The sequence below is a fragment of the Bos indicus x Bos taurus genome, chromosome 1 (genome assembly GCF_003369695.1).
Source record: "Bos indicus x Bos taurus breed Angus x Brahman F1 hybrid chromosome 1, Bos_hybrid_MaternalHap_v2.0, whole genome shotgun sequence".
Classification (NCBI taxonomy): Eukaryota; Metazoa; Chordata; class Mammalia; order Artiodactyla; family Bovidae; genus Bos; species Bos indicus x Bos taurus.
Genome location: NC_040076.1, coordinates 54,316,459 through 54,338,370, shown reverse-complemented (window position 1 = coordinate 54,338,370; position 21,912 = coordinate 54,316,459).

The following is a 21,912-nucleotide window of genomic DNA, read 5'->3' as shown; positions in this document are numbered from 1 at the left end:
CCTTCATTGGGAAGATGACCCCTCATGATGTCTGGCTTTGGAAATCAATGACCAGGAGAACTGGAGGGCTGTGGGAAACCAAGACCCTACTCTTGAAGGGTCACATACAAACACACCTGCTCCGAGTTCTAGCATAAAGTCAGCAGCTTGAAAAGCACGTTGGTCATATGAAAAGATTCACTGACTGATTTTAAAGCATGTGCTGGAGAAGCAGAGATTGAGTGGAATGTTCCACAACTGATATGAAATTACATTCAGAAAAAAAAATATTTTCTACAATAGACTATACAATTTCTAATTCCTCACATACCAGTCATTTCCTCCAAATGAAGAAATTATCAAAATTCAATTTACTTGGGATTTCAAAACAAAACTCAATGGTAGGTTGTGAAGTTACAAGGTAGGTGCCATTTTTTACTCTGTTACCTAACTTACCTGGCACTGGCTGGTGCTGTTTCTGTCACTCTGCATCAACACAGCTAACATGATGGTGCAGCTTGCCCTTGTGTTCCCCTGAGTACCAGCCCCACCCAACTTACCTACACTGGAACTCCTTCAAAGTGACTCCCGGGCCACCCCACCAGGCAGGCAGCCCTGGCCAGCCCTGGTGCCCTTCCAGTGGGTTAGCCCAACACACTAAAGCACCCACAACAGTTGCTGCTGGGCCTCACAGCCAGCTGACCTAGGAGCCAACCCTGCCCACCAGCACATCCACAAAAATCACAGCCCAGCCACAATAGGAGGGCTCATGTAGTCCACACAAGGGAAACCCCTGGAGCACCAGGCTCTGGGAAACAGGGGGATTACACCACTGGGCCCCACAGGATATCTGCTATATCACTCTTTCAAGACTGAGAGACAGAGCTGATCTACCTAATACACTAGAAAACATACTGAAATTCAGGCAAAATGAGGAGATAAAGGAACATGTTCCTAATTTAAAAAAAAAAAAATAAGGCAGAACTTCAGGAAAACAAAAAACAACATGGGAACAATTTACCAGATAAAGGGTTCAAAGTAATAGTCACAAAGATACCCACTGAACTCAGGAAAGAATGGGTGAAGTCAGTGAGAATTTAGACAAAGAGATAGAAAATATTTTTTTTTTAATTCAGAACTGAAGAATACATAACTGAAATAAAAAATACACTGAAAGTGGGGAATCAATAGCAAATTAGAGGATACAGAAGAACAGATCAACAATGCAGAAGACATGATGCTGAAAATTACTCAACTGAAACAGTAGAAGAAAAACATTTAAATGAGGAGAATTTGAGAGACATCTTAGACAACACTAAAGGCACAAACATTTGCATTATTGGGGTGCTGAAATGAGAAGGAGAGAAAAAAGGGAAAATATATTTGAAGAAATAACAACTGAACACTTCCTTAACGTGGCAAAGAAAACAGATATACAAGCACCTAGTACCAAACAAAATGAATCCAAAGAGATCCATACCAAAACACATTATAATTTAAAGCCCAAAAGTAAAAGTGAGACTCTTAAAATCACCAGGAGAAAAACAACTAGTTATGTATACAGGAAATCCCTTAAAATTATCAGCTGATTTGCAGCAGAAACATTACATACCAGAAGGAACTAACATGATATATTCAAGGTACTGAAAGGAAAAACTTACAATCAAAAATACTCTATTCAACAAAGCTATCATTCAGAATTGAAAGAGGGATAAAGAGTTTCCTAGATAAGCAAAGGCTAAAGGAATTCATCCGGAGAAGGCAATGGCACCCCACTCCAGTACTCTTGCCAGGAATATCCCATAGATGGAGGAGCCTGGTAGGCTGTAGTCCACGGGTTCGCTAAGAGTCGCACACGACTGAACGACTTCCCTTTCACTTTTCACTTTCATGCATTGGAGAAGGAAATGGCAACCCACTCCAGTGTTCTTGCCTGGAGAATCCCAGGGACAGGGGAGTCTGGTGGGCGGCCGTCTATGGGGTCGCACAGTCGGACACGACTGACGTAACTTAGCAGCAGCAGCTGTGGCTTTACAGGAAATGTTAGAGGTACTTCCTTAAATGAAGAAGAAAAGGCCATAACTAGAAATAACAAAACATGAAAGAAGGAAATCTCACTTATAAGATAAATATATACTAAATATAGCAAATAAATCACCTGTAAAGGAAGGTTAAAAGACAAGAGTAGTCAAATCATCTACAAATACTAAAATGATAAAGAGATATAAAATATGACATAAAAAATATAAAATGGGGCCAAAAAACTACCAGAGGTCATCAGTGGATTAGGTAATGTATCAGGGTACAAAATTAATAGGCAGAAATCAGCTGCATTTCCATACACTGACAATGAAAGATCAGAAAGGGAAATTAACAAAACAGTACCATTTGCCATCACAGGAAGAAGAATAAAATATTTAGGAATAAACCTACCTAAGGACTCAAAATAACTGCAAATGAAGCAACTGACAAAGGATTAATTTCTAGAACACATATGCAGCTTATGCAGCTCAATATCAGAAAAACAAACTCAAAAAATGAACAGAAGACCTAAACAGACATTTCTCCAAAGAAGACATACAAATAGCCAACAAACATGAAAAGATGCTCAACATCACTCATTATTCAGTTCAGTTCAGTTGAGTTCAGTTGCTCAGTCATGTCCAACTCTTTGCGACCACATGAAGTGCAGGACACCAGGCCTCCCTGTCCATCACCAACTCCCGGAGTTCACTCAGACTCACATCTATCAAGTTAGTGATGCCATCCAGCCATCTCATCCTCTGTCATCCCCTTCTCTCCTTGCCCCCAATCCCTCCCAGCATCAGAGTATTTTCCCATGACTCAACTCTTCGCATGAGGTGGCCAAAGTACTGGAGTTTCAGCTTTAGCATCATTCTTCCAAAGAAATCCCAGGGCTGATCTCCTTTAGGATGGACTTGTTGGATCTTGTTGCAGTCCAAGGGACTCTCAAGAGTCTTCTCCAACACCACAGCTCAAAAGCATCAATTCTTCAGCACTCAGCCTTCTTCACAGTCCAACTTTCACATCCATACATGACCACTGGAGAAACCATAGCCTTGACTAGACAGACCTTTGTTGGCAAAGTAATGTCTTTGCTTTTGAATATGCTATCTAGGTTGGTCATAACTTTTCTTCCAAGAAGTAAGCGTCTTTTAATTTCATGGCTGCAGTCACCATCTGCAGTGATTTTGGAGCCCCCCCAAAATAAAGTCTGACACTGTTTCCACTGTTTCCCCATCTATTTCCCATGAAGTGATGGGACCAGATGCCATGATCTTCGTTTTCTGAATGTTGAGCTTTAAGCCAACTTTTTCACTCTCCTCTTTCACTTTCATCAAGAGGCTTTTTAGTTCCTCTTCACTTTCTGCCATAAGGGTAGAGAAATGTAAATGGAAACTACCATGAGGTATCATTGTAGTAGTCAGAACAGCCATCATCAAAAAAAAAAAAATCTAAAAACAATAAATGCTGAAGAGGATGTGGACAAAAAGGAGTCCTCCTGCACTGTTGGTGGGAATGTAAATTAATACAGCCACTACGGAGAACAATATGGATATTCCTTTAAAAGTGAGGAAGAGATCTACCATATGATCCAACAATCCCACTCCTGGGTATATACCCTGAGAAAACCGTAATTCAAAAAGACACATTTACCCCAATGTTCATTGCAGCACTATTTGCAATACCCAGGACATGGAAGCAACCCAGATTTTCATTAACAGATGAATGGAAAAAGAAGTTGTAATATATATATATATATATATATATATACACACACACACACATATAGTGGAGTATTACTCAGCCACTAAAAGGAATGAATTTGAGCTAGCTGAACTGAGGCAGATGAGCCTAGAGCCTATTACACAGAGTGAAGTAAGTCACAAAGAGAAAAATAAATATTATATATTAATGCATATATTTGAAATCTAGAAAAACGTTACTGATGAACACAGAAGGAAAAGGGGGATGAATTGAGTAGATAGAATTGAAATGTGTAAAACCACTAATGGGAGGCTATTGTATAACACAGGGAACTCAGCTCCATGCTTTGTGACAACCTGGAGGAGTGGGATGGCAGGAGATGGAGGCTCAATTGGGAGAGGATATATGTATACTTAGAGCTGATTCACATTGTTGTATAGCAGAAACCAAACAACATTGTAAAGCAATTATCTTCCAAATAAAAATAAATTTTAAAAATAAAAAATAAATGTCAGAGGCATTTTCACAAAACCAGAACAAATAATTCTAAAATTTGTACAGAAACAGAAAAGACACTGGATTGTCAAAGAAATCTTAAGAAAGAGGAACCAAACTGGAGGAATCATGAGCCCAGATTTTCAGCTATACTACAAAGAAGCTACAGTAATTGAAATGGTAAAGTACTGGCTAAAAAAAAAAAAAAAATACCCAGATCAATGAAACAGAATACAGAATCAGAAATAAACCCGTGCTTATATGGTCAATTAATTTACAACCATAGAGCCAAATATAAACAAGTGGGACTACCTCAACTGAATGTGCTTCTGCACAGTGAAGGAGATCATCAACAAAATGAAAAGGCGATGTACTTAATGAGAGGAGATACTTGCAAGCATCTGATAAGAGGTTAACATCCAAAATGCACAAAGAAATTGTACATCTCAAAATCAAAAAACAAAAAAACCTTATTTAAAAAATGGACAGAAGATTCTGTTAAGATATTTTTCCAAAGAAGACATAAATGGCCAATAGGGACATAAAAAGATGTTCAATATTGAACATCATCACTAATTATCAGGAAAATACCTCACACCTGTCAGAATGACTGTTATCAAAAAGACAAGAAATAACAATGGCGATGGGCATGTGGATAAAAGGAAACTCTCGTGCACTATTGGAGGGGATATAAACTGGTTAGTCACTATATAAAACAATATGGAGGTTTCTCAAAAAGATATATAAATGTATACATATAATAAATATAAATATTGTAACACTACATAGTACACCTGAAACTAGCCTACTATATGTCAACTATATTTAAATAAAAATTTTTTTAAATTTAATAAGCATTCAAACTATTATGTTTAAGATAAGCTAGCAAAGATGTATTATACAACACAGGGAACACAAAATATTTTATAACTGTAAATGAAGTATAACTTCTAAAATCGCCAATCACTATATTTCACATCTGTAATTTATATATCATACATCAACTAACTTCAGTAAAAAATGATTACTTTGTTAAAACTTAAAAAGTAAGATAATAAATGCATACACACTCACATTTTTCCTTCTCAGATTGTTAAAGACCAGTGATAAAGCTGATTTTGTTTATTTTATTTTATTTTTATTTCTGGGGGAAAAAAAGTGTCTTATAATGCTTTTCTAAATGGACACTTTATATAGGCTCCACCAACAGCATTTTAAGTTACATAATGAAGTGATTTTATTTTTTTATACCAGTAGCCAAGCAATAATAATTACATCAAAGCCTTTCTTTGACCTTAAAGTTCCAATAAACTTCACTCAACTTACAGACTTTTTGATGTGTCAAAATGATTACCATCACTTCTGATATGCAGCATCTTGAATCTCAGAAAAACTCTTATTCTTATTAACTATAATCAGATCAGTCAAACATTCATCAGCATTCATCTGCTATTATCTTCAATGTATCTACATTATTGTCTCTCTCTTCAATGAGAAGCAAATATTACTTTGTTACATAGAAATATGGGCTTCCCTGATAACTCAGCTGGTAAAGAATCTGCCTGCAATGCAGGAGACCCCAGTTCGATTCCCGGGTCAGGAAGAAACCCTGGAGAAGGGATAGGCTACTGACTACAGTATCTTTGGGCTTCCCTTGTGGCTCAGATGATAAAGAATCCACCTGCAGTGTGGGAGACTTGGGTTCGATCCCTGAGTTGGGAAGATCCCCAGAGAAGGGAATGGCTACCCACTGGAGAATTTCACGGACTCAAGGAGTTGGTTGCAAAGGTACACAGAAATACCTTTCCTCTTAGTAAGTGCCTGCAGGAAAACATTTCTCATTAAAATCAGTAACTGTGCACGCTCAGAAATTTTGCTTTCTTAAAGATACTATAAATCCAAAATATACACAGTTCTGAATTTCTATAAACTTTATGCACTATAATTTTAAACTAAGCTATGAAAATATTTCTAGACATATTCCATCAAAAATTCATTCTCTGGACTCAAATGTTTCTTAAAATTTTTAAATGATTATCTTCTGAGTCACTTTATACTTTGAAAAATACATGTATATTTATAATACAGTTATATAATATAAAAATATACATATATTTATAACATATTTTTAAAACTTTCATGTTGATAAAGCCTTTTATTCTGAACTAAATGGTTCAATGTAGTTCTCACCCAGTGGTTCTCAACCCAAACTGCACAGCATGAATGATCCTCAAGGTTATTATGCTCTTAATAAGAGAAATAAAGCAGACAGAGAAATACAAATTACTGCATGGTATCACTTACATGAATTCACAGAAACAAGACAGTAGGATGGTCATCGCCAGGGGATGGAGGCTGGGAGAAATAAGCACAGGTTGGTAAACTGATAGTTTATAAGTTGTCAGTTATTAAGATGAGTAAGTTCTGAGGAGCTGATAAATAGCATGGTGACTATAGTTGATAATACTGTTATTGTATAATTGAAATTTGCTAAGAGAAAAATCTTAAGCATTCTCACCAAAAAATAAAGAAACAAACAAAAACAATGTGAGGTGATGGATGTATTACTTTGTGCGAATCCTTTCACAGTGTTCACATATGTCAAATCATCACACTATACACACTGTATCCCAATTTTATTTGTCAATTATACCTCAGTAAAGGCGAATAAAGCCTTTTCTGTTCGTTTGTTTGCCAAGGAGATTGTAAACATACTAATACTCAGACCACTCTGGACTAAATAAATCAGAATTTCTTTGGATAGGACCAAGGTATCAGAAATTTTAAGACTCCCCAGAAGATTGTCCCTACAAAGTTGAGAACCACTGTTCGAACAGATGATAATATCATGGTAATATGCTTGTTACTTAATATGAATTTTTGAGAAAAATAGATATTTAATTACTGTGAGCCTGCTGCTGCTGCTGCTAAGTTGCTTCAGTCGTGTCCGACTCTGTGCGACCCCATAGACGGCAGCCCACCAGGCTCCCCCGTCCCTGGGATTCTCCAGGCAAGAACACTGGAGTGGGTTGCCATTTCCTTCTCCAACGCATGACAGTGAAAAGTGAAAGTGAAGTCACTCAGTCGTGTCCGACTCTTCACTACCCCAAGGACTGCAGCCTACCAGGCTCCTCCGTCCATGGGATTTTCCAGGCAAGAGTACTGGAGTGGGTTGCCATTGCCTTCTCCAACTGAGCCTAATCTTCAGCAATTTTCCATCACTGATTGTATCTTATCTATGAACTGTTTATAGCAGACTTGTGTTTCTGATCCTACCCTATTTTGAATATACTCAAAGTCTTTCTGATTTCCTTTAACTAAACAACTGTATGTATTTAATTAGACTACAAGGCTAAAATCAACAGAGATGTTAGAATTTTTTACTGGTTAATTTGCATCTCAGGGTACCAAGCGGGGCAGCTATCAGATTTCCGAAAGTCTTTTCCATTCCCTCTCTTGGAATCCTGTTGGAGCTGTGTGAGAGCCCTGACAATTTACTTCTGCACTAAGGAGGGTGAAGTGCCTGAGTGGTACATTCCATCACAACCACTTGCAACTTAACAACATATTTACGAGGGGTGTGTGTGTGTGCCAGAATGTCCCTAATGTTCAGGCTCACTTATCCCAGGGCTTAAATTGGCTCTCTAGTGCTATTTTAATCTGTACAGACCCAATTACATAAACATGCAAATGCTTCAAAGAACTGCGCATTATAAACATGACAGAGGATGCAGTTTCTGTCAAGAATACCATTGTTAACTATGATTGAAAAGACATGGAGCTTTCTAAATAGAGAGAATACATTTTTACAATATACTGAACTTTGGAGGAAAAAATGTGCAAAAGGTAAATTTTGAGTCCTTCTAGAATCCCCTGGGACCTTCTCAACAAGAGGACACTTACAAATAATGATATGTTGTAGTAAGTTCACTTTACAGATTAATAAGCAAAGGGTGCAAGGGTTACAATAGGCCACCTAAAATTATCTGCAGGTATCCCTGACTCATGAATTGAACATGTCCTTCTGCTTTATCTCATGTACTCATAGTCAATGTTCTCTACCTAAAAACAGTTTGAGAAGTGAGAGAATACTGATTTATCTCCTCACCAAAGTCCCAAGAGAGCTAAATGCCTAGCTGTGCACCAAAGAACAAAAAGCCAGTGAATTACATAGGAGTAATACATTTTGTTTTTCCTACCCAAAAGCAGCCCTCCCTGTTCGAGTCTCTGGAGGGCATTAGAGCAGTTACAAATTCTGGCAGTTAACAACTTATGTGACATGGGTTTAGAACAATCAAACTAGACACCAGGAGCTCTTTCCTGCAGGCCCCCAACCATGCCAAGGCCCAACTCTCTAGTTTATAGATAAAGAGGCAATCTTAAGAGTCTTAGGATTCACCAAGGGACTTTGTGGCAAGGATATGTTCATAGGGCTTGGGTCAGCAGATACATATACCATTTGGTAAAGAGGTATTTCAATACTCTAACAACCGTTCTGTCTAACTAAATAAATATTATTCCTGTGCCTAATACATGAAATTCTACAATTCTAATACTTACCTTATTGATTAGGGATTTGGATTTCTGCCTAACAGTTTTTGCCCTGGTTATTACATATTTTCCCCTATCCCTTATTAAAGTAAAACACCATGCTGAAAATTAATGGAGAAGAGATATAGAGAGAGATGGATGAGAGAAGAAGGGGAAGAAGGAGGTTTAATCAGAGAGGAGAGGTTGGTGTATCTAGACAATAATTCCAATTACACAAACAATTCCCCCTCCCAGTCTCTAATGTTCCAGGCTTGCAAAGAACTTGCAGCTACAGGTTTCTGCCACTCACAATCAGTGCCTCCATTTATCAATTTTACCTTGCACAGCGGTCTGCAGAATACAAATGCAAAGATACAAGAATAATGATTATCTGAGCACAGCCTCCCTTAGATAGTAAAACTGCTGGCTGGAGCAGGTGCTGAGCTGCAATAAAACTTATGTTAAGTAGCATTCCTATTCTGTAGTCTATCAGATGTGCTAACTAAGATATCTCTTGGTGGCATGTGGAAAACTAACAGTCAATTCTAGTTGGTTATTCAATGAGCAGAAAAGGAAATGTGCTTCTGTCACAAGCAAAAACTTATCCTAAGTCAATTCTGCTGGGTGCCATGAGGTTAACTCAACTTCCCAGCATTCACTGATTGAGTTGTGAGAAGTCTGAGAGTCCCACGGCTATCTGATCGTGAGTTCTGAATCTTTTATGCCATTAACCTTTATTCAATCCAATTGCAAAATGCTCCTTTTTATTTGGTCTCAGACTGAATTTAATAGCTGTTGCCAGACTGACAGTCTGAAGACTGAACCATGCATCTCAGGCCAGTGATATTCAGAGGAGCATTCAGATAAAGAATGGCCAAAATGGCATCATTACAGAGGCGACAGGAAGCTCCTCGTGTCCCTTAAACTATTCCTACTTCCTAAGCTAGGGACCCACTCCAATAAGATGTCATACTTTTTAGCTTAAAGTTCCATCCCCTTTAAAAATGTTTACACTGTTCAGATGAGTGACTCTAAACTTTATCATTTAAGTTATAATGAAATTGAGTTTATCAGATCTTTTCCTGAAAGAAACTTCTGTAAGTAAAGAGATAAGAAGCACATGAAGATGCTTATGACTTGAAAGATAAATATGCCTGAGGGAGAAGAAGATAATGAATGAATGGATGAGCAAAAAAAAAATACTGCTGTATAACTCACATTTTTTGCCTAAATGGCCTTATGCCTAGCTTTGATTAAAGGAGACTATCCCTTTCCCCACAAGCTAAATCAACTTCTGTAATCCTTTTTCCCAAAGAGACTCATTAGGCAGGACACTATTTCATACTGTGACAAAAGAGTCTAGTGGCTTTTTACACGCACTCTTCCCTTCCTCCCTAGTAAACTGTAAAGGTCTTAGCCAGACACACTCCTCTGCAGAATGAAAAAAAAAAAAAAAATCCAAAATCTCTTACAGCTATGTATAGCACATGCCTAAATCTGGCCATTAAAATGTAAGTATTTGGGATTTCCAAGAAGATTGTTTAAAGGAAGTTGACTCATTTGGGTCAGGACCCCTTGTTGTTGCCTACTTCCTTCTGTTACCAGCTTGGCTAGAGTTTTACTGATCAGCTTATACTCCACAATCAGTCATTTACTCTTGTATACTCTTAACTCTTGTATACAACTCTAAGTTGTATACTCTTAGTTGTATACTCTTAAGTTGTATACTCTTAACTCTTTGATCCCTTTCTCATATAATTTTACTGTCTTACCACCTGGAGAAATCCAAATCTTCACTCAGTTTGTGCCTGCATCCACACAAATAAATCAGAGTATAGAAAAGGCACAAAACTATAATGAATGTTTTCATCTTAAATTCATGATTATCAACTCTATTTTAGTTTTTTTTTAAGTGGGTAAAATATACATAACATAAAATTTACCATTTTAACCATTTTTGAAAGTACAGTTCAATGGCATTAAGTAAATTCACACTTAAAAGGGACTTCCTACATGGCGCTAGTGGTAAAGAACCCGCCTGCCAATGCAGAAGACATAAGAAATGTGGGTTTGATCCCTGGGTTGGGAAGATCCCCTGGAAGAGGAAATGACAACCCACTCCAGTATTCTTGCCTGGAGAATCCTATGGAAAGAGGAGGGAGCCTGGCAGGCTACAGTCCACTGGGTCATAGAGAGTAAGACACGACTGAAGCGACTTAGCACTCAAGCACACTGTCGTATAACCATCATAAGTCCCATCCACTCCAGAACTTGTTTCAACTTGCAAAATTGAAACTCTCTACCCATTAAACAATAATTCCTTTTTCCACTCGCCCCAGCCCGAGGTAACCATTACCATACTTTCTGTCTTTACAGTTATCATGAGGGTTATATTCAACATCCTAAAGTTATAACATTCTAATTTGAGTTTATACCAGCTTAAATTCAATAATAGACAAAAACACTGCTCCAATACACCTCTCTCCCTATCCGCTTTCTGTTACTGATGACACAAACTACATCTTTACACACTCTGTGTGCTCAAACATGTAAGATAATTAGTTTTTATTCATTAGTTTCTTAAATAACATAGAAAATGAAAAGTATTCAAATCACATTACAGTGATACTATATATTTAATTGTCCATGTGAATACATTTACCAAAGATCTTTATTTTTTTTTTTAATACAACTTTGAGTTACCACCATCTAGAGTCCTTTCATTTCAAACTGAGGCTCTCCCTTTAGCATTTCTTGTAGGGCAGGTCTAGTGGTAATAATTCCCTGATCATTTCTTTATCTAGGAATGTCTTAATTTTTCCCTCATTTTTAAGGGATAGTTTTGCTAGACCCTTGATTGACAGTTTTTATCCTTCTTCAGTTTAAATATATCAGTCCATTGCCATCTGATCTTCAAGGTTTCTGGTAAGAATCTACTGATAATCTTATTGGGATTTCCACTTGAATGTAACAAGTCTGTGGCTTTCAAGATTATCTTTTTGGTTTGATCATAATGTGTTTCAGTAGAGGTCTCTGAATCTACCCTGCTAAAAATTTCCTGAATTCCCTGGATGTTTATATTCATACCTTTCATTTAGTGACTTGGTGACAATTTTTCTCTTCCTGATGCTCTTTTTCTTCCTGAGATTCCCACAACATGCATGTTGTGGTCTGCTTGGTGGTGTATCAAAGGTCCTTCAGATTCTGTTCATTTTTCTTCAATCTTTTTTCCCTTTATACCTCATTTTCTTATTTCAATTGTTCATCCTATCATCAAGTTCTACAATATATCTGGGTGTTCAAATCTGCTTATAAATCCATCTACTGAAATTTTTATTTCACTTATTGTAATTTTCAGCTCCAGAATTTCTTTCTAGTTACTTTTCATGCTTTAATTTATCTAAAAAATTATTATGTACATGATATTTGTTGTTAAAAATCAAATAAAATTGAAATATTTATCAAATAAATGTTAATCCCTCTGATATTTTGGATATCTGAAAAAATGGAATACTAGCATTTTCGTGTCTCTGAATTTTATGGCATGCTTTTAATGTCACAGAATATTTACCTATATATTTTTAGTTGAAGTGTAGTTGATTTACAATATTATATTAGTTTCAGGTATATAACATAATAATTCTTTGATTCTATATATTATTTATTTTTTTTAATTTTATTTTATTTTTAAACTTTACAATATTGTATTAGTTTTGCCAAACATCAAAATGAATCCGCCACAGGTATACCCGTGCTCCCCATCCTTTTTATAGGTTATAATCCAACTAAAATTATTGTAAAACATAAGCTATATTCCCTGTGCTGTACAATATGTCTTTGTATCTTATATTATATATAGTAGTGTGTATCTCTTAATCCCATACCCCTGTTTAGTCCCTTTTCTCTTCCTTCTCCCCAGTGATAACCACTAGTTTGTTCCCTATATCTGTGAGTCTTAATGCTATGTTATACTCATTTGTTTTATTTATTTATTTTTTTAAGATTTCACACATAAGGGATACAGTGCTTGTCTTTCTCTGTCTGACTTATTTCACTAGGCATAATATCTCCAGGTCTACCCACGTTGTTGCAAATGGCAAAACTTCATTTTTTTTTAAGGCTGAATATCCCATCACAGATGCACACAACATATTTTCTTTATCCATTCATCTGCTAAAGAACATTTATATTGCTTGCATATCTTGGCTATTAAAAGTAATACACCTACGAACACTGAGATGTATGTTATCTTTTCAAAGAAGTGTTTCCAATTTCTTTGGCTATATACCCAGGAGTGGAATTTTTGGATCACATGGTAGTTCTATTTTTAGTTTTGTTGAGGAACCTCCATGCTGTTTTCCATAGTAACTGCACCAACTTACATTCCCACCAACAGTGTACAAGGATTCCCTTATCTCCACATCCTCACCAACATTTGCTATTTGTAGACTTTTTGATGACAGCCATTCTGACAAGGGTGAAATTCAACCTTTTTGTGGTTCTGATTTGCATTTCCCTGATGATTAGTAATACTGAGCATCTTCTCATGTGCCTGTTGGACCTCTGTAGTCTTCTTAGGAAAAATGGCTATTCAGGTCTTCTAACTTATCTTCCATTACTTTGTTTATTTGATATTGAGAGGAAGTTGAAAGATGGCAGAATAGAAGTACAGGAGTTCACTCCTTCTTACAAAAGACATCAAAATCACAACTAACTGCTGAACAATCACAACAAAAAAATAACTGGAACCTACCAAAAAAGATTCCCTGCATACAAAGACAAAGAAGCCACAATGAGATGGTAGGAGGAGCACAATCACGATAAAATCAAATCCTATACCTGCCCGGTAGGTGACCCACAAACTGAAAATTAATTATACCACAGAAGTTCTCCCACAGGAGCTCAAGTCTCAAGCCCCACGTCAGGCTTCCCAGCCTGAGGGTCTGGCCACAGGAGGAGGTTTGATCACAGGACTGGGGGAAACAGAAATTCCACTTAGAGGGAATACATAAGGTCTCACACACACCAGCACCCAGGAAAAAAAGCAGTGACCTTATAAAAGATTGGGCCAGGCCTGCCTGCTAGTATTAGAGGGTCTCCTGCAGAGGCAGGGGGATGGCTCTGGGCACAAAGACACTCATTGGCATGAGCCCTCCTGCAGGCTGCCATTTCCTCACCAAGACCTAGCCCCACTCAACAGCCTGAAGGCTCCAGTGCTGGGACACCTCAGGCCAAAAAACCAACAGAGCAGAAACAGAGACTCACCCATCAGCAGACAGGCTGCTTAAAGTCTCCCTGAGCATGGCCCTTCTCAACAGAGGGACAAGGCCCAGCTCCACCAACTAGCGGGCATGAACCAGTCCCTCCCACCAGAATGCTTGCACAAGCCTCTTAGATAGCCTCATCCACCAGAGGGCTGACAACAGAAGCAAAAAGAACTACAATCCTGCAGAAAACACAATCACAGAAAGTTAGACCAAATGAGATGGCAGAGGAATATGTCACAGATTGAGGAACAAGATAAAACCCCAGAATAACAACTATTGGAAGTGGAGACAGGTAATTCTATTGACTATGCCAAAGCCTTTGACTGTGTGGATCACAATAAACTGTGGAAAATTCTGAAAGAGATGGGAATACCAGACCACCTGATCTGCCTCTTGAGAAACCTGTATGCAGGTCAAGAAGCAACAGTTAGAACTGGACATGGAACAACAGACTGGTTCCAAATAGGAAAAAGACTACACCAAGGCTCTATATTGTCACCCTGCTTATTTAAATTATATGCACAGTACATCATGAAAAACGCTGGGCTAGAGGAAGCACAGGCTGGAATCAAGATTTCTGGGAGAAATATCAATAATCTCAGATATGCAGATGACACCACCCTTATGGCAGAAAGTGAAGAAGAACTAAAGAGCCTAAAGAAAATGAAAAAGGAGAGTGAAAAAACTGGCTTCAAGCTCAACATTCATAAAACCAAGATCACGGCATCTGGTCCCATCACTTCATTGCAAATAGATGGGGAAACAGTGGAAACAGTGGCAGACTTTATTTTGGGGGGCATCCAATCAGATGGTGATTGCAGCCATGAAATTAAAAGATGCTTACTCCTTGGAAGGAAAGTTATGACCAACCTAGACAGTATATTAAAAAGCAAGACATTACTTTGTCAAAAAAGGTCCATCTAGTCAAGGCTATGGTTTTTCCAGTGGTCATGTATGGATCAGAGAAGGCAAAAATGGCAAATCACTTCAGTACTCTTGCCTGGAAAATCCCATGGACTGAGGAGCCTGGTAGGCTGCAGTCCATGGGGTCGCTAAGAGTCAGACACGACTGAGCAACTTCACTTTCACTTTTCACTTTCGAGGAAATGGCAGTCCACTCCAGTGTTCTTGCCTGGAGAATCCCAGGGACGGAGGAGCCTGGTAGACTGCCATCTATGGGGTCGAACAGAGTCGGATACGACTGAATCGACTTAGCAGCAGCAGCATGTATGGATGTTCGAGTTGGACTGTGAAGAAAGCTGAGCGCCGAATAATTGATGGTTTTGAACTGTGGTGTTGGAGAAGACTCTTGAGAGTCCCTTGGACTGCAAGGAGATCCAACCAGTCCATCCTAAAGGAGATCAGTCCTGGGTGTTCATTGGTAGGACTGATGTTGAATCTGAACCTGCAATACTTTGGCCACCTGATGTGAAGAGCTGACTCATTTAAAAGGCCCTGATGCTGGGAAAGACTGAGGGCAGGAGGAGAAGGGGGCCACAGAGGATGAGATGGTTGGATAGCGTCACCAACTCAATGGACATAGGTTTGGGTGGACTCTGGGAGTTGGTGATGGTCAGAGAAGCCTGGTGTGCTGTGGTTCATGGGGTCGCAAAGAGTCGAACATGACTGAGTGACTGAACTGAACTGAACTGAACTGAATGTCATATAAGGGCCAAATCTTGGCCCCAGGACTGAAACAGTTACACTGGATGTCCTCAACCCTGTATCCAGTCTCCACCAAATGTGTCCAGTATCTACCAGAAATGCCAAGAGGAAAAGCCTCTTTCTCCTGCAAGTTCACACCAGCATCCTCTACTAAGAAAGTTTAACATGTACTAGCTTTATTTATTTATTTTTAATTTTTTTAATTTTTAATATAAATTTATTTTAACTTTAATATAAATTTATTTATATTAATTGGAGGCTAATTACTTTATGATATTGTATTGGTTTTGCCATACATTGACATGAATCCGCCATGGGTGTACATGTGTTCCCCATCCTGAATCCTCCTCCCACCTCCCTCCCGATTTCATCCCTCTGGGTCATCCCAGTGCACCAGCCCCGAGCACCCTGTATCATGCATCAAACCTGGACTGGTGATTTGTTTCACATATGATAATTTACATGTTTCAATGCCATTCTCCCAAATCATCCCACCCTTTCCCTCTCCTACAGAGTCCAAAAGACTATTCTATACATCTGTGTCTTTTTTGCTGTCTTGCATACAGGGCTATCATTACCATCTTTCTAAATTTCATATAAATGCATTAATATACTGTATTGGTGTTTTTCTTTCTCATTTACTTCACTCTGTATAATAGGCTCCAGTTTCATCCACCTCATTAGAACTGATTCAAATGTATTCTTTTCAATGGCTGAGTAATACTCCATTGTGTATATGTACCACTGCTTTCTTATCCATTCATCTGCTGATGGACATCTAGGTTGCTTCCACATTCTGACTATTATAAACAGTGCTGCGATGAACATTGGAGTACACGTGTCTCTTTCAATTCTGGTTTCTTCAGTGTGTATGCCCAGCAGTGGGCTTGCTGGGTCATATGGCAGTTCTATTTCCAGTTTTTTAAGGAATTTCCACACTGTTCTCCATAGTGGCTGTACTAGTTTGCATTCCCACCAACAGTGTAAGAGGGTTCCCTTTTCTCCACACCCTCTCCAGCATTTATTGCTTGTAGACTTTTGGATCGCAGCCATTCTGACTGGGGTGAAATGGTACCTCATTGTGATTTTGATTTGCATTTCTCTGATAATGAGTGATGTTGAGCATCTTTTCATGTGTTTGTTAGCTATCTGTATGTCTTCTTTAAAGAAATGTCTATTTAGTTCTTTGTCTACTTTTTGATTGGGTCGTTTCTTTTTCTGGAATTGAGCTGCAGGAGTTGCTTGTATATTTTTGAGATTAGGTGTTTGTCTGCTGCTTCATTTGCTATTATTTTCTCCCATTCTGAATGCTGTCTTTTCACCTTGCTTATAGTTTCCTTTGTTGTGCAGAAGCTTTTAATTTTAATTAGGTCCCATTTGTGTATTTTTGCTTTTATTTCCAATATTCTGGGAGGTGGGTCATAGAGGATCCTGCTGTGATTTATGTTGGACAGTGTCTTGCCTATGTTTTCCTCTAGGAATTTTTTAGTTTCTGGTCTTGCATTTAGATCTTTAATCCATTTTTGAGCTTATTTTTGTGTATGGTGTTATAAAGTGTTCTAGTTTCATTCTTTTACAAGTGGTTGACCAGCTTTCCCAGCACAAGTTGTTAAAGAGATTGTCTTTTCTCCATTGTATATTCTTGCTTCCTTTGTCAAGATAAGGTGTCCGTAGGTGTGTGGATTTATCTCTGGGCTTTCTATTTTGTTCCATTGATTTATATTTTTGTCTTTGTGCCAGTACCATACTGTCTGGATGACTGTGGCTTTGTAGTAGAGCCTGAAGTCAGGCAGGTTGATTCTTGCAGATCCATTCTTGTTTCTCAAGATTGTTTTGGCCATTTGAGGTTTTTTTGTATTTCCATACAAATTGTGAAATTATTTGTTCTAGTTCTGTGAAAAATACCTTTGGTAGCTTGATAGGGATTGCATTGAATCTATAGATTGCTTTGGTAGTATACTCATTTTCACTATATTGATTCTTCCGATCCATGAACATGGTATATTTCTCCATCTATTAGTGTCCTCTTTGATTTCTTTCACCAGTGTTTTATAGTTTTCTATATATAGTTCTTTTGTTTCTTTAGATAGATATATTCCTAAGTATTTTATTCTTTTCATTGCAATGGTGAATGGAATTGTTTCCTTAATTTCTCTTTATGTTTCCTCATTGTTAGTGTATAGGAATGCAAGGGATTTCTGTGTGTTGATTTTATATCCTGCAACTTTACTATATTCATTGATTAACTCTAGTAGTTTTCTGGTGGAGTCTTTAGGGTTTTCTATGTAGAGGATCATGTCATCTTACTTTAAAGGAGAAATGCTTAGATAATTTTTCTTGTACACCAAAGAACATATATTGGAACTGAGAAGCTAACTGAACCAAATTTCTAATCAGCATTTTAACTTGAGATATCCAAACTCCTAAATTTCTGACCCAAACCTTTTCCTTGTTCAGTCTTCTCCATCTTAGTAAAGAGCAACTTAATTATTCCGGTTCAACAGACCGAAATCTTTGTAGCCATACTGACTTCTGTGTTTTGCTCCCATGCCACACTCTTTAGGTTAATAAATGATGCTGCCTCTATCTTCACATTAAGTCTGAAATCAATCTACTTATCAAATTTATGACTACCACCCTATTCAAAGTCACCATCATCTCTCACCCTGTCAGTTACAAAATTCTGACAGATCTCCCTGCTTCCACATGGTTAATTAGTGGATCTGTTCTCTAACACAGCAAGAAGATGTGATCTTGATGGAACAAAAACATAAATTGTATCATATCACTTTTCTACTTAATGTCCCTGTTCCTGCCCTCAGCTTACATTGAAAATCTTTAAAGAAGCTTATAAAATGTATTCAATATGTCATCCCATCCACAATCTCTGTCACATTCTGCTTAACCCTCCACTCATTCAGCCACACTCACTTCTTTGCTTTTTCTCAAATAAACACATCAGGCTCATTCCTCCTGTAGGGACTTTGATGCTTCTTTCCTCTGCTTTGAACACTTTTGCTTCAGATATCTCCATGACTTACTCCTTGATGTTTGTTCTTTAGTCTTACACTCAAAAGTCACCTACTTGGCAAGATGTCTTGTAGCCACACTATGTATAATGCAACCAGATCCTAGAATAATTCCTGTCACAGGGTAGATGCCAATAAATACTGGCTAGATAAATTAATAAATCTTGACATGAAGTGGCCTTATGAATGAACCCATATGCTAGTAAAGGGATATATGATCCTAGGTACCTGATTAATACCATAGAACCACCACACTAGCCCTGGACTGCTTACTTCCAGACTTCTTTTAATTGAGAGAAACTAACTTCTTATTTGTGCTTAGTTGCTCAATCATGTCTGACTCTTTGCAACCCCATGGACTGCAGCCCTCCTGTGTTCATGGGGATTCTCCAGGCAAGAATACTGGAGTGGGTTGCCATTCCCTTCTCCAGAGGATCTTCCCAACCCAGGGACTGAACCCAGGTTTCCCACATTGCAGGCAGATTCTTTACCAACTGAGCCACCCCACTGCTATTCAGGAATTTTACATCAAGTAGTTGATTAATCCTGTTTTACTTCTATGCATGTGGTAGTTGACCAATCCTGATCTGTTCCTAAAGCTCATTCATTTCCAGACCTAAATTTATGTTAGAATCAACTGAAAAACTTTCAGTAACTACTAATACTTGGGCTTCACTCCCAGGCCTGCTGATTTAATTGCTATTACTAGAGCTAGACATTATTACTTAGAAGCCTCCCAGCACTTCTACCATGCAGCCAGAATTGAGAGGAATTGCTCTAAGCTTTTTTGTTAAATGTTTTTAATGTCATTTTTCCAAATAAATAATTACCTTTTTTGGTCCCAGTTTCTATCCACTGACTCTTATCTGCAATCATTGGATTATACCAAAGAAGTAGAATAATAAAAAAAATAATAATAATGGAAATAAATACTATTTACCTATTATTTATACCTTACAGTGTTTTCATATAACAACCAACTCTATTAAGAATGTTTTGATTGCTTTTTCCACTTTTCAGATGATGAGATCTCCGGTTAAGATGACAAGACCATCTTTGGTTAGGTCTTTGGTCAAAATGACTCACTGTAGTAAGAGCAAAACCTGCTCCAATTTGAGAAGTACAAAATTTGAAACATGTATTTTCCATTCCTGCTGACCCAAGGATGCCTTAAAGCTACTTTAGACAATGACTAATTGACTAAGAAAGAACTAACCTTGCTTAATTCCAGATACCAACCTCAAGGACACGGGCCAGGAAACTGGCAATAATTTAGACTATTAGCCAGTCATGAAGCAAACTCCTAGTTCTCTGACAGATGAAGACAAAGGTCTAACAAACATTCCTAAGTTGTTTTTACAGGAAGAAAACCCTCATCAGATGAAAACCACTGACAGCAAGCACAGTGACTCCAAACTGGTTGAAAACAGAAAATGGTGATGCTCACAACTTGACCTTGATGCCAACTTGTTTGAGAATTGTGCATGAGCTGCTTATACATCCTACAGCCTCCTACCTCTCAACCTTTAAAACCTTTGTCTCCTAACCAGCAACCTGGAGATGATCTTAAGATGTTGTCCACCATCTTTCCAGATAGCCTGCCTCCTGAATAATAGGTTTTCCTTTCCACCAATCCATATCTCTTGAGTATTGGCCTTTTTGAGCAGAGAGTAGCCAAATTTAGTTTTCAGTACCAGCCTTGTTCAGGTTCATCACCATTATGCTCAGTTCTTTGATTTGTTCCAAGCTCTAAAATAAGCTGGCATAGTCCAGCTCTTCCTCCTCAGAGGCCAAAGACTAGGATGGAGCTTTGTCCTATTTTGACTAGAGAAAAAATGAGTTTGAAATAAATCTTTTGTAGATTCTGTTTCACAGGATTGCCAACAAAGTAACACAAACCTAAAGAGAATAAGAAACATCCAAACCAACTGAGCAAGGAGAATGTATCCAAAAGCCAAGGAATCAGACTTTAAAAGACTTCAAAAGGAATAAGGTCACATCATTATTGAGGAAGGACAGGGGATATGTTTTATTACACAAATCTAGGCCCATTAAATGAAAACTAAGACTAGAGAATCATAGTATTTCATCATATTCCAGACCACCTGACCTGCCTCTTGAGAAACCTATATGCAGGTCAGGAAGCAACAGAGAACTGGACATGGAACAATAGACTGGTTCCAAATAGGAAAAGGAGTATGTCAAGGCTGTATATTGTAACCCTGCTTATTTAACCTATATGCAGAGTACATCATGAGAAATGCTGGGCTAGAAGAAGCACAAGCTGGAATCAAGATTGCCGGGAGAAATATCAATAACATCAGATATGCAGATGACACCACCCTATGGCAGAAAGTGAAGAGGAACTCAAAAGCCTCTTGATGAAAGTGAAAGAGGAGAGTGAAAAAGTTGGCTTAAAGCTCAACATTCAGAAAATGAAGATCATGGCATCTGTTCCCATCACTTCATGGGAAATGGATGGGGAAACAGTGTAAACAGTGTCAGACTTTCTTTTTGGGGGTTCAAAAATCACTGCAGATGGTGACTGCAGCAATGAAATTAAAAGACACTTAATCCTTGGAAGGGAAGTTATGACCAACCTACATGGCATATTAAAAAGCAGAGACATTACTTTGCCAACAAATGTCTGTCTAGTCAAGGCTATGGTTTTTCCTGTGGTCATGTATGGATGTGAGAGTTGGACTGTGAAGAAAGCTTAGCACTGAAGAATTGATGCTTTTGAACTGTGGTATTGGAGAAGACTCTTGAGAGTCCCTTGGACTGCAACAAGATCCAACCAGTGCATCCTGAAGGAGATCAGTCCTGGGTGTTCATTGAAAGGACTGATGCTAAAGCTGAAACTCCAGTACTTTGGCCACCTCATGCAAAGAGTTGACTCATTGGAAAATACTCTGATGCTGGGAGGGATTGGGGAAGGAGGAGAAGGGGACTACAGAGGATGAGATGGCTGGATGGCATCACGGATTCGATGGATATGAGTTTGAGTAAACTCTGGGAGTTGGTGATGGACAGGGAGGCCTGGTGCGCTACGATTCATGGGGTCTCAAAGAATCAGACACGACTGAAAGACTGAACTGAACTGAACTCACTGAAACTATGAACCAGACAACAGAGAGCCACATATCTAGACTTTAAAATAAAAGTGGAGGGGGGTTCAGGCTTGGGAACACGTTTTCACCCCTGGTGGATTCATGTTG